The sequence below is a fragment of the Lathyrus oleraceus genome, chromosome 1 (genome assembly GCF_024323335.1).
Source record: "Lathyrus oleraceus cultivar Zhongwan6 chromosome 1, CAAS_Psat_ZW6_1.0, whole genome shotgun sequence".
NCBI lineage: Eukaryota > Viridiplantae > Streptophyta > Magnoliopsida > Fabales > Fabaceae > Lathyrus > Lathyrus oleraceus.
The window spans coordinates 106,996,309-107,009,005 of NC_066579.1; positions in this window are offsets into that span (position 1 = coordinate 106,996,309).

The window sequence follows — 12,697 nt, forward strand, 5'->3', positions numbered from 1 at the left end:
CTTTGTCCCTGGCTATAGTATCGGCGGGTCTGTTGTTGCACAGGGAAACCCAATATTAGGAGTCCATATCTTCTAATATTCGAAGGATGTATCTGAGATAAAATGTTTGCAAGGTTCTGCTCATGGTCCACGACAAGAAGCAGCTCTATGTGATGTTGTAACAGATGCGGACGGAAAGTCCTCATTCAATTCAATACCTTGTGGAAGTTATGAACTACTTCCCTACTACAAGGGTAACTGGATTTTCTGTTGGAGGTCGTGTAGTTGTTGGAAATGACATGGGAGTGGAGGGTGTAGTTGTTGGAAATGACATGGGAGTGGAGGGTGTTATGGTCATAGTTGATGGTCATGAAAGGTCTATTACTGACAATCAAGAATATTACAAGCTTGACCACGTTACATCAACACACTATACCATAAAAGCCCGAAAAGAGCATTACAAATTCAAGATGTTGGAGAAAGTGAGCAAATTCTTTACTTTGAATAAGTTTTGAATGATAGCAAATTGTGTGATCATTTTCTAATTGTTGGTTGTGCATTATTTTACATGATTCATTTGTGTTTTTAGCCTATACTATTGTTTCATGTCTATACATAAAGATCCACATTGATACATCTCTTAAAAGAACTCATAAAAACCATTTTGTGTCAGTATGTATCAATACATGTTCATATGCATCGATCCATAAATTTGTTATAAATCATAAAACGTTTTTGCTTCAGTATGTATCGATCCATTCGAGTCTTGTATCGATACATGGTCAGTTAAAATGCTCTATGTATCGATCCATACGAGTCTTGTATTGATACATGCCTAGTTAAAATGCTCTATGTATCGATACATACGAGCTTTGCATCGATACATGCTTACATTAATTCTCTAAAAATAATCAAAGTTACAGTATGCATCGATGCATAACCTTTTGTATCAATGCATAAGTCTGTTTTGTCTACTAACAGCTTCTGTCCTTCATATATAAGAAGTATTGTGACAGCAATGCAAAATGTACGAATTCTGAAGAGAAAAACAGTTGAACAAAAATCAAAGGAGTGTGTAGCAGCAATTGTTGGAGCAGATAGAAACCTGAAAGAGACTTCATCTTCTTCATCTTCTCAATCTCTTTTCTTCAAGAACATCAACACATAATCATTCTTGTTCTTTGGATTAAAGGATCAACGAGATAACGTTCAGTGGTACGATCAAGGATCTAGTTGAGGTGTTCAGTGGAATGATCGAGGATCTAGCTGAGTTGAAGGTTGAAGGGGGTTTCGAGGAAAAACCAAATGATTTGTCCTTCAAGAACTGGAGTGTTCTTGCGGGTTTGTTAGTCACGTTTGCAGAACAGATTCAGCCGTAGCGTAGGGTTTGGAAATCTGGTGATTTCGCAAACAGGTCGTGGAACCGGTGAATTGTTTGCAATTTCTTGTAGGAAATTCTTGATCGAGCTCAGATCAAGTGGAGGTTTTATACAAGAAGAAGTTCTTGGGATTTAGAATTCTGTCTGTGTATTGTAACCTTGTATCAACGAATTCGGCATTATTGATAATTACAGTTCTCAATTTCAGTTGAAATTGAGAGGGAGACGTACCCACACGCGAGGACGACGTGGGGAACTTCCTTACCAAATATCTGCGTATCGTTTTCTTTCCTTATCTCTCTTTACGTTTTTCAATAGGTTTGTGATTTCAGTTGGCGTGTTGTGACTGCACTTTTCGTGATACAATAGTGGCAAGAAAACTTCTTTAACTAAACTCCACCATTGTTCATCATTGATCACATACACACCAATTATTTGACAAAACTGTTAGCTGAGTTTTATTCATTGGAAATAGAATTTAGTGATAAGTGCATTTGATTTAGTTAAGATTCTGGTGTTAATAATCTTTATCGTTCTAATTCAAATCCAGCAATACATTCGCGTGTCCGGTTTTCCAGTAGCGGTTCAGAATAGACGGAAGTCGATTCGGGACTGTAATTTTCCCCTAAGTTTCAATAACTCTGATAAAATCTTTAAATCTGTTTATTTAAAAGAGGTGATCTATTCACCCCCCCTCTCGATCACTAGCCACACCGTCTAACAAGTGGTATCAGAGCGCCGGTTCGCTGGTGCTCTGTGGCTGCCTGTAACGATATGGATTCTGAACCAAAGGGGGCGTATAATAGAGCGCCGATTTTCAACGGTGAAAATTACGGGTACTGGAAAGACTGCATGCGAGTTCATATAAATTCTGTTGATAGGCTAGTATGGGCTGCCATTGAAAATGGTCCTTTTCAAATTACTATGACAAATGCGGATGGCGCCATTGTTCCTAAACCAGAAGCTGATTGGAATGAGAAAGATGAGAAAAAGTGGTCGTGTGATTGGAGAGCTCGAAATATGCTAATTTCAGCACTTGGTGTTGATGAGTATTATCGGGTATCCCATTGCACGACAGCTAAAGAAATGTGGGATGCTTTAGAAGTTGCCCATGAGGGTACTACTGAAGTAAAACAGTCCCGTATTAACACACTCAATCAAGAGTTTGAGCTCTTTCGCATGAAACAAGGAGAATCTATCTCCGACATGCAAAAGAGATTCACTCATCTCACTAATCGGTTGAATGCACTTGGAAAACCTGTTTCCAATGAAATAGCTACTAATAAAATTCTGAGGTGTCTTAGCAGGGAATGGCAACCTAAAGTAACAACTATTAAGGAAGCCAACAATCTAACGACACTTACGATTACAACTCTGTTTGGAAAGCTGGAAGAACATCAGCAAGCATTAGAAAGTCTTGAAAAGTTTGAGAACAAAAGTAAGAAGGAAAAGGAGAAGAAGAGAGACAAAGAGGGAGAGAAGAAGCCAATAGCTCTTGTGGCCTCTAGCTCTAAGTCCTCACGAAAAGAGCAAAGTGACAATGATTCTAGTAGTGACAAAGATTCGGATGATGAGGAAATGGGACTTTTTGTAAGGAGATATAATAGATTCATTCGAAAGAACGGAGTCAAGCATTCCGACAAAAACCTCATGAAGTTTCGAAGACAATCTACAGATTCAAAACAGGAAGAGAATAAGAAGAGTAGAGGAAGAGGATCTTGCTTTAATTGTGGTAAATCTGGACATTATAAAACAGATTGTCCGATGAAGTATAAGGATCAAGGAAAAGCTCCAAGAAAAGGGTACAGCAAACAAAGAAGAGCTTACATTGCATGGGAAAGTGATAATGATTCATCAAGCACACAAAGTTCAAGTGATAGTGATGAAACCGCAAATCTGTGCCTTATGGCGCACACCAAAAATTTGTCCTACCACAAGAAGAAAATCAATGATAGAAAGGTAAAACAAGCCTACTATAATAGTTTCTCTTCTATGACTTTTTCTGAACTGAAAATAGCTTTTGAAAAACTGCATAACGAAGCTGTAGATGCTTTTAAAAGATTATCTTTCGATAAACAAATTTTTTCATTTCTGGAAGGTAAAGTGTTGGAAAATATATTATTTCCAATTTTATTATTGTCTTTAATACTACCTTTATTTTTCTTTATTCTCAATTAAGGATAAAATAAATTGTAATTATTGTATTTTCACTATATAAACCAGCTAAGGCTGATGAATAAAATATAACAGCTTTTACCAATTTTTTCTAATATGGTATCAAGAGCACTGGGTTAGGGGTTACCGTAAAAGCTTTCCTCAACCTATTTTTGTTGGGTTAGGGTTTACCATAAAATTTCCCTGTACGTATTTTTTGACCCAATTCACATACTCTATTAACCTCCTATGGCGAATGACAACAACATGTGGCCTCCCCTATCACAAGCCTACACTGGATCCAACCATGGCGACCAACCACAATCTGATTCGGACGGTGGCCGTGGAAACGGCGGTGGCCGCGGAAACGGTGTACATGAGGAACCGTCGGTGGTCATAAACAGTGGCAGTAATGACGACAACAATGGAAACAGGAACAACATTGTTTTTGGTGACGGTGATTCCAACATAGGCGGTAATGATCGAGAGGGTTCCTCATACTCCCTCAAGGTCAATATCCCTAAAATGAATGGGAATAACTACAATGAATGGGCTCAAACCGTTCGATTGGTATTGGATAGCAAAGGAAAAATTGATTTCTTAACAGGAGCAGTAGCTGAACCGGCAACAAGAGACCCTCGTTACAAACAATGGAAGTCGGAAAACTCCTTGATTATTGCGTGGCTGGTAAGCTCTATGGAAACTGGAATAGGTAAGCCTTACATGTTTTTACCTTCTGCAAAGGATGTTTGGGAAGCTGTTAAGGAAACATACTCTGATATTCAAAACTCCTCTCAAATTTTTGGTTTAAAATCAAAGTTATGGCATGCGAAACAAGGTGACAAGAGTGTAACTGCTTATTACAATGAACTGTTAACACTGTGGCAAGAGTTAGATCTCTGTTATGATGACAAGTGGAGGTGTACAGAAGACAGTGTTTTGTTTCTCAAGAGGCAAGAAAATGATCGTGTATTCATGTTTCTCGCTGGGCTCAATAAAGACCTTGATGAGGTAAGAGGTAGAGTTTTAGGAAAAGTACCATTGCCAACTCTTCGTGAAATTTTTGCAGAAATAAGAAGGGAAGAGGCACGACAAGGAATTATGATGGGTAAGACACAACGAAATTCTGAATCTGAAGGCTCAGCTCTGGCTACTAGAAACCTTGACGAGGGAAGAAGGCCAGACAAAGTTCCTTGGTGTGATCACTGCAAGCGCGAATGGCATACACGTGAAACTTGTTGGAAGCTCAAAGGAAAACCTCCTAACTGGAAGAAGAAAAGTGGTCGTGCATTTCAGGCTAGTAATTCTGATCAAGGGCAGCAATCTCTTCCATCTCAGTTCCCATTCACTACGGAGCAACTAGACAGACTGTACAAACTCCTTGAGTCTCCAACCCCTTCTTGCTCTATAGCAACAAAAGGTAATTCTGCATTTCTTAGTGTCAGTCCCAGTCATACTTGGATAGTAGATTCAGGAGCCTCCGATCACATGACAGGTGAATCTACTTTGTTCTCTTCATATAGTCCATGTGCAGGTAATCAAAAAATAAAAATTACAGATGGCTCTTTTTCAGCCATTGCAGGTAAAGGGTCAGTTGTGTTGTCTCAAATGTTAACTCTTAAAAATGTCCTTCATGTTCCAAATTTATCTTGTAATTTAATATTCGTGAGTAAATTAGCCCAAGATATAAATTGTCAAACTAATTTTTTCCGATCTCACTGTGTCTTTCAGGATTTGAACTCGGGGAAGATGATTGGCAGTGCTAAGGAGAGTGGAGGACTCTACTACCTTGAAATTGGATCTGCATCACAACTACCTTCAAAAACAATAAGTTCCTGCTTTGAGTCTTTTTCCGTTTTGAATAATAAAGATGACAACATTATGGTATGACATTTAAGATTAGGTCATCCTAGTTTTCGTTACTTAAAACACTTGTTTCCTAAGATATTTCACAATAAAAACTTTTCTTCGTTTAAATGTGAAGCATGTGAATTTGCAAAGCATCATCGTTCCCAGTTTTCAATACAACCTTATAAACCATCAAAGCCTTTTTCTATTATACACAGTGATGTTTGGGGCCCTAACCGTACAAGTACACTCTCTCTCAAAAAATGGTTTATCACATTTATAGACGACCATACAAGAGTATGTTGGGTGTACTTGTTAAAGGGAAAATCAGATGTTTGTCAGGCTGTAAAGAATTTTGTTTTAATGGTGCAGAACCAATTTCAAACAAATATCCAAATCTTTAGAAGTGATAATGGCAAAGAATATTTTAACATTATCCTGGGTGATTTTTTTCTAAAAAATGGGATTGTTCATCAAAGTTCATGTCCTAATACTCCTCAACAAAATGGAGTGGCCGAAAGGAAAAATAGACATTTACTAGAGGTTGCTAGAGCTCTACTTTTTTCAAATAAAGTACCAAATTATTTGTGGGGCGAAGCTGTTTTAACAGCTACGTATTTAATTAACAGAATGCCCTCCAAAATTCTCAATTTTCAAACTCCTATTAACGTCTTCAAAGAATGTTTTCCTAGTACTCGTGTTTTAACTAATTTGACTTTAAAAATCTTTGGTTGCACAGCCTTTGTTCATGAACATAAAAATGTTGGAAAACTTGAGCCACGTGCTATAAAATGTGTCTTTGTTGGATACTCCCCAACCCAAAAAGGATATAAATGTTTTGATCCAAAAAATAAGAAAATGTTTGTCACTATGGATGTTACATTCTTTGAAAATAAGTCTTTTTTTGATGACACTCATCTTCAAGGGGGGGAGATAAACGAAGACTCGTTTCAAATTGAGGACATGAGTTTTTTAAATAACCTATCTTTACCAATATCACAAAATTCTAAGTTTTTTACACCTGCACCAACAGAAAATGGCCGCGATTCTTTATCTGATCCTACTCCTGTCATGAGTAAGGAACCTTGTGAATCCGAGCCTACATTTTCTCTTGTAAAAAATAATGAGAATCCTGAAAATGATGATAATGATGATCTAATTGAAATGCCACAAAATAATGAGTCACTTCAACAAAACAAATTTGAATTAGGAAATGGGACTTGGAAAGGAAAGGTTTTTGTGAAAAAGCACCATAAAGGAAAGGACAAGTCCACATCTCAACACTGCCAGGAATCTGAACCGGGGAATGATCAATTTCCTAACAAAAGAAAAGGTAAGTCTATCTCTGTTTCTGAGAGTCGTATTTTGTATCCTGATATAGATGATCCTGTTGCCATTAGAAAACCTGTCAGATCTTGCACTAAACATCCCATGTCCAATTTTATATCATATTCAAATTTGTCTTCATCTATGTCTGCCTTCACTTCAAAATTGTCTAGTGTAGAAATTCCAAAAAGTGTACAGGTTGCTCTAGAAATTCCAAAGTGGAGGGAAGCTGTACTTGAGGAGATGAAAGCTCTAGAAAAGAACAAAACTTGGAGTGTTACGCCACTACCAGATAGCAAGAAGACAGTTGGATGCAAATGGGTGTTTATTGTGAAGTATAATTCAGATGGGTCAATTGAAAGGTACAAGGCTCGCTTGGTGGCTAAAGGCTTTACTCAGACCTATGGTATAGATTACTCAGAGACATTTGCTCCTGTTGCAAAATTGAACACTGTCAGAATTCTTTTGTCTCTTGCTGCTAACCTGGATTGGCCTTTGCACCAGTTAGATGTTAAGAATGCCTTTCTTAATGGCGATCTTGAAGAAGAAATATATATGGACATTCCTCCTGGCTTTGAAAACAAATTTGGATCAAATGTGTGCAAACTAAATAAGTCTTTGTATGGATTAAAGCAGTCCCCTGGAGCTTGGTTTGAAAAATTCACTCAGTCCATGAAGAAACAAGGGTACATCCAAGGACAGGCTGACCACACCTTGTTCACAAAATTCTCCCACGATGGGAAAGTTGCTGTCCTAATTGTTTATGTTGATGATATTGTCCTTACTGGAGACGATACAGTGGAAATGGAAAGAGTAAAAGAGAAATTGGCAGTAGACTTTGAAATCAAGGATCTGGGATTCATGAGATATTTTCTAGGTATGGAGGTTGCTCGATCAAAAAATGGTATTGTGGTTTCACAGCAGAAATACATTATAGACTTGTTGAAAGAAACAGGAATGAGTGGATGTCGTCCTGCAGATACCCCTATGGATCCGAATGCTAAACTTTGGGGAGAAGGTAATGTTTCTGTTGATACTGGGAGATATCAGAGATTGGTTGGGAAATTGATTTATTTGTCACACACCCGACCTGATATTGCTTTCTCAGTTAGTGTAGTGAGTCAGTTTATGCATTCTCCTTTCGAGGAACATCTTGAGGCAGTATATAGGATACTGAGATATTTGAAGGGAAATCCTGGAAAAGGATTATTTTTTAAGAAGACTAGTGAAAAAAATGTGTCTATCTTCACCGATGCCGATTGGGCAGGTTCAGTCACAGATAGAAGATCAACATCTGGATATTGTACCTATGTTTGGGGTAATCTTGTGACATGGAGGAGCAAGAAACAAGGAGTTGTAGCAAGGAGTAGTGCAGAGGCCGAGTTTAGAGCTATGTCTCAAGGTATTTGTGAAGGATTATGGATCCTTAGAGTCCTAGAAGAACTTAAGATGAAAATTGAGCTTCCATTGAAATTGTACTATGACAGTAAAGCTGCTATTATCATAGCTCATAATCCAGTTCAACATGACAGAACCAAGCATATCGAGATTTATCGACACTTCATAAAGGAGAAGTTAGATGCGGGAATCATATGTCTACCCTTCGTGACTTCAAGTCAACAAACTGCGGATATCCTGACCAAAAGCTTGGCAAGGCCTACTTTTGAGTATTTGATAGACAAGTTGGGCATGATAGATATCTATGCACCAACTTGAGGGGGGGTGTTGGAAAATATATTATTTCCAATTTTATTATTGTCTTTAATACTACCTTTATTTTTCTTTATTCTCAATTAAGGATAAAATAAATTGTAATTATTGTATTTTCACTATATAAACCAGTTAAGGCTGATGAATAAAATATAACAGCTTTTACCAATTTTTTCTAATATAAAGTATACAAAGCTGAAAAAGATTTAGAATGGTTAAAAGCTAGTATTGTAGAAAATTCAAAAGATATTGACATTGATGGATGTAGTAAAGTTAGGTATTGTGAAGCTTGTCATATTTGGCAAAAAGAGGTAAACACTCTCAAGGTCAAATTGGAAAAAGCTTTACAACCTAAGGTTACTTATGCCGTTGACTCTAGGTTGTTTAAGAAGTCATTAAATCCACCATATGCAAAATACTCTTTTATTCTAAAGGATTTAATGAACAAGAATAAACAAACACATCATCATGGTTTATGTCATTATTGTTGTCGTGCTGGCCATACCATTGAGAAATGCAAGTTTAGGAGATTTCTTGTTCCTAAAGGTATTTATCAATGGAAGCCAAAAGGCAACCATGTTAGCACTTACCCACTTGGACCCAATGAAAATTGGGTACCAACTTCTCTCTTTTGATATTGTAGGATGAGTGCCTTGCTTCCGTAGATAGGAGATGGTTTCTTGACAACGGTTGCTCAAGGCACATGACCGGTGACATATCGCTTTTTATAGACTTCAAAGCAAATAAGAAGGGATATGTTACTTATGGAGACAATAACAAAGGAGCTATACTTGGCAAAGGTAGTGTAGGTAATCCCTCTACCACTACTATTTCTGATGTCCATTTAGTAGAGGGGCTTAAACATAATTTGTTAAGCATAAGTCAATTGTGTGACAAGGGCTATAAAGTTTATTTCACAAAAACTTGCTGCATAATTGAACATGTTGAACAGAATGTTGTGTTTAAGGGAGTAAGAGTAAACAATATCTATATGCTTGACCTTTTTGATGTATCTTTAACAAGTACTAAATGTCTAGTTACCTTGAATGATGATTCTTGGCTTTGGCATAGACGTTTAGCGCATGTTAATTTCGATTTGCTTAATAAGGTTGTATCTAAGGATCTAGTAGTCGGTCTTCCAAAAATAAAATTTTCAAAAGACCACCTATGTGACGCGTGCCAAATGGGAAAGCAAACAAGGGTCTCTTTTAAATCTAAAAGTGTAATTTCAACTTCACGACCCCTTGAGCTTCTCCATATGGATCTCTTTGGACCTTCTAGGACAAAGAGCTTAGGTGGAAATTATTATGGTTTTGTAATCGTTGACGACTATTCTAGATTCACTTGGACTATATTCCTTCATAGCAAAGATGAACCTTTTTCTGCTTTTAAGAATTTTGCAAATCTGTCCCAAAACAAAATGAATTCCAAAATAGTTACAATTCGTAGCGATCATGGCGGTGAATTTCAAAACTATCACTTTGATAAGTACTGTGGTAAGTATGGTATTGAGCATAACTTTCCTGCTCCTCGAACTCCACAACAAAATGGTGTTGTGGAGCGTAAAAATCGTGTTTTAAAGGAGTTGGCAAGAACAATGCTAAATGAGGGTGGATTACCAAAATATTTTTGGGCTGATGCAGTTAGCACAGCTTGTTATGTTTTAAACAGGATCTTAATTCGCCCTATTTTAAACAAAACTCCTTATGAGCTTTTAAAAGGAAGAAAGCCAAACTTGTCACATCTTCACGTATTCGGTTGTAAGTGTTTTGTTTTGAATAATGGTAAGGAAAATATTGGGAAGTTTGATGCAAAAGCGGATGAAGGTATCTTTCTTGGATACTCACAATCAAGTAAAGCATATAGAGTATATAATAAGCGTTTACTTACTGTTGAAGAATCTGTCCATGTTTCTTTTGATGAGTCTTATCCGAAAAGTGTCGGAAAAGGTATTTCTTTTGATGACGCAGGTGTATCTACAGAAGACATACTCAAGGAAGCTGTTACGGAAACTGATCAGTCCAGAACAGTTGCCCATGAGAAGGAGGAAGATACTAGTCATGAAGAAAATAAGGAAGAAAGGACAGCTGGAGTGAATGACCTTCCACCAGCTTGGAAATCTTCAAAAGACCATCCTATTGACAACATCTTGGGAGATATTTCAAAGGGAGTAATGACTCGTTCTAAGATAAGTAATTTTTGTTTTCACTTCGCTTTTGTTTCCCAAGTAGAACCTAAAAATGCCAAAGAGGCCTTGATTGATGAATTTTGGCTAATGGCCATGCAAGAAGAGCTTAATCAATTTAAAAGAAATGACGTTTGGGAATTTGTCCCTCGTCCGCGAGATCATCATATCATAGGCACTAAATGGGTTTTTAGAAATAAGCTTGATGAAAACGGAGTGATAACTAGGAACAAGGCACGTTTAGTAGCACAAGGGTATAACCAAGAGGAGGGCATAGACTATGAGGAAACTTATGCTCCAGTTGCTCGCCTTGAAGCTATACGTCTCTTGCTTGCCTATGCGTGTTCTAATAATTTTAAGCTTTACCAAATGGACGTAAAGAGTGCGTTTCTAAATGGTGTCATAAATGAAGAAGTATATTGTCGCATCCGCGAAAAACAACCGGCGGGCTAAAACAAAACAACACAGAGCCGCCACCGTGCGTTATTTATCCCAAAAGAGGGAAAGGAAACGCTCGAAGTAAACCTGGGAAAGACATGGTCTCGCGACCAAAGAGAATGGGATCGGGAGTCGGTTATGCGAAGGGAAGGTATTAGCACCCCTACGCATCCGTCGTACTCGACGGGATCCACGCTCAAAAGATAGAAGAAGGTTGCTAAAACAAACATCACACACACACTGAAGACAACACAGGTGGAGGAAGAGGGGAAAGGGCTCGATAGGACATCGCATCCTACGCCTACGTATCTCATCTGGAATGAGAATCAGAGCTACCGTAGTTCGGCTCACGCACGCCAAACAAACACACGCACAAAAAGGCAAACATGGAACCCGAACGCCAATCGCTGGACTTACATCAGCTTCCGAACCAAACAAACCCACACTGGAAACCAGATGCCACTTGATGGACTTATACCGGACTCCAAGCACACAACAAGATGATATGGAATGCCAATTGCTGGGCTTACATCCATCTCCTACACACACAAGAAGAAACAAACAAACAAGTTACTAAGGAGTCGGGAACTCGAGCCTAGCAATTGTCAAGCAAACACACACAAAAAGAAAAAGGGTGCCCGGAGAGATCTCGTACGACCTCCTGCCTACGTACCTCATCTGGTATGAGGATCAGGGCGACGTAGTTCCCCTTAACAGGGGAGAAACTTTCTCCTAACCAGAGACTGGGAAATGACCAACTAGAAGGGAGACTGACTCGAGCCTAATAGTTATCATGTATTCCACAATGGTCCTAGGTTAAGTTTTCTATCTATGTTGCACAAGCAGCAAGCTAATCCTAACCAGGCAAAGCAAAGCATGCAAGCACAATCAAAACAAAGCAAACATTCACAATTAGCACACACTATATACAGACAAAGGTGGGCTCACACAAGGGTTAGGCTGCAAAAGCAAGCCAACTGTATCAGGGTGATGTTAGCTCTTAACCCCAACATTGAGAGTTAGGGTGAAGCAGATGAAATAGGAAGTGAGGGGTGTGCCTCACAGCTCTTATCCCTGGCCAGGGAGAGCTTCAGACAAAAGAAAGTGTGGGTTCAGAAAGTGGGAACCCTTCTACACTTATGACTGACTCAACTGAATAGCAGGAGATGGATTGCACATCTCTTGTGTCTGCCAATTGCCTTATTCAAGGTCTTTTCCTGCTTGGGGACAAAGATAAACAATCACAAGCATTGCCTCTTAAGGAGGACTTCAGACAGGTGCCTGGCCAAGTAACAGGCCAGGTCTTCCAGACTACATGGAGTTAGTGATGCTATACCTCAATTGGTTAAGCAACCAAGCAACAGCAAAAAGCAAGTTCACAATGAACTATAGCAACTAATGTACCTGAAATCAATCTAACATAATCAGTACACAGCTTAAACAGTCAAACAGACAAGCTACAAGTCAATAGTTAACTGTACACAAGCAATGCATCAAGCAAAGCACAAGCCAATGCTCAACACAAATGACTTAGAAGCCACCTACAAAACAAACTTAATGTTAATCAACATCAATCAAAACAAGCAACTCAAGCCAAGTGAATTAATTCCTCCATGCCATATGCTTTTTGTCCTGAAAACACCACTCAAACATAAGAAGCAAACCCCTAGGACAAGGC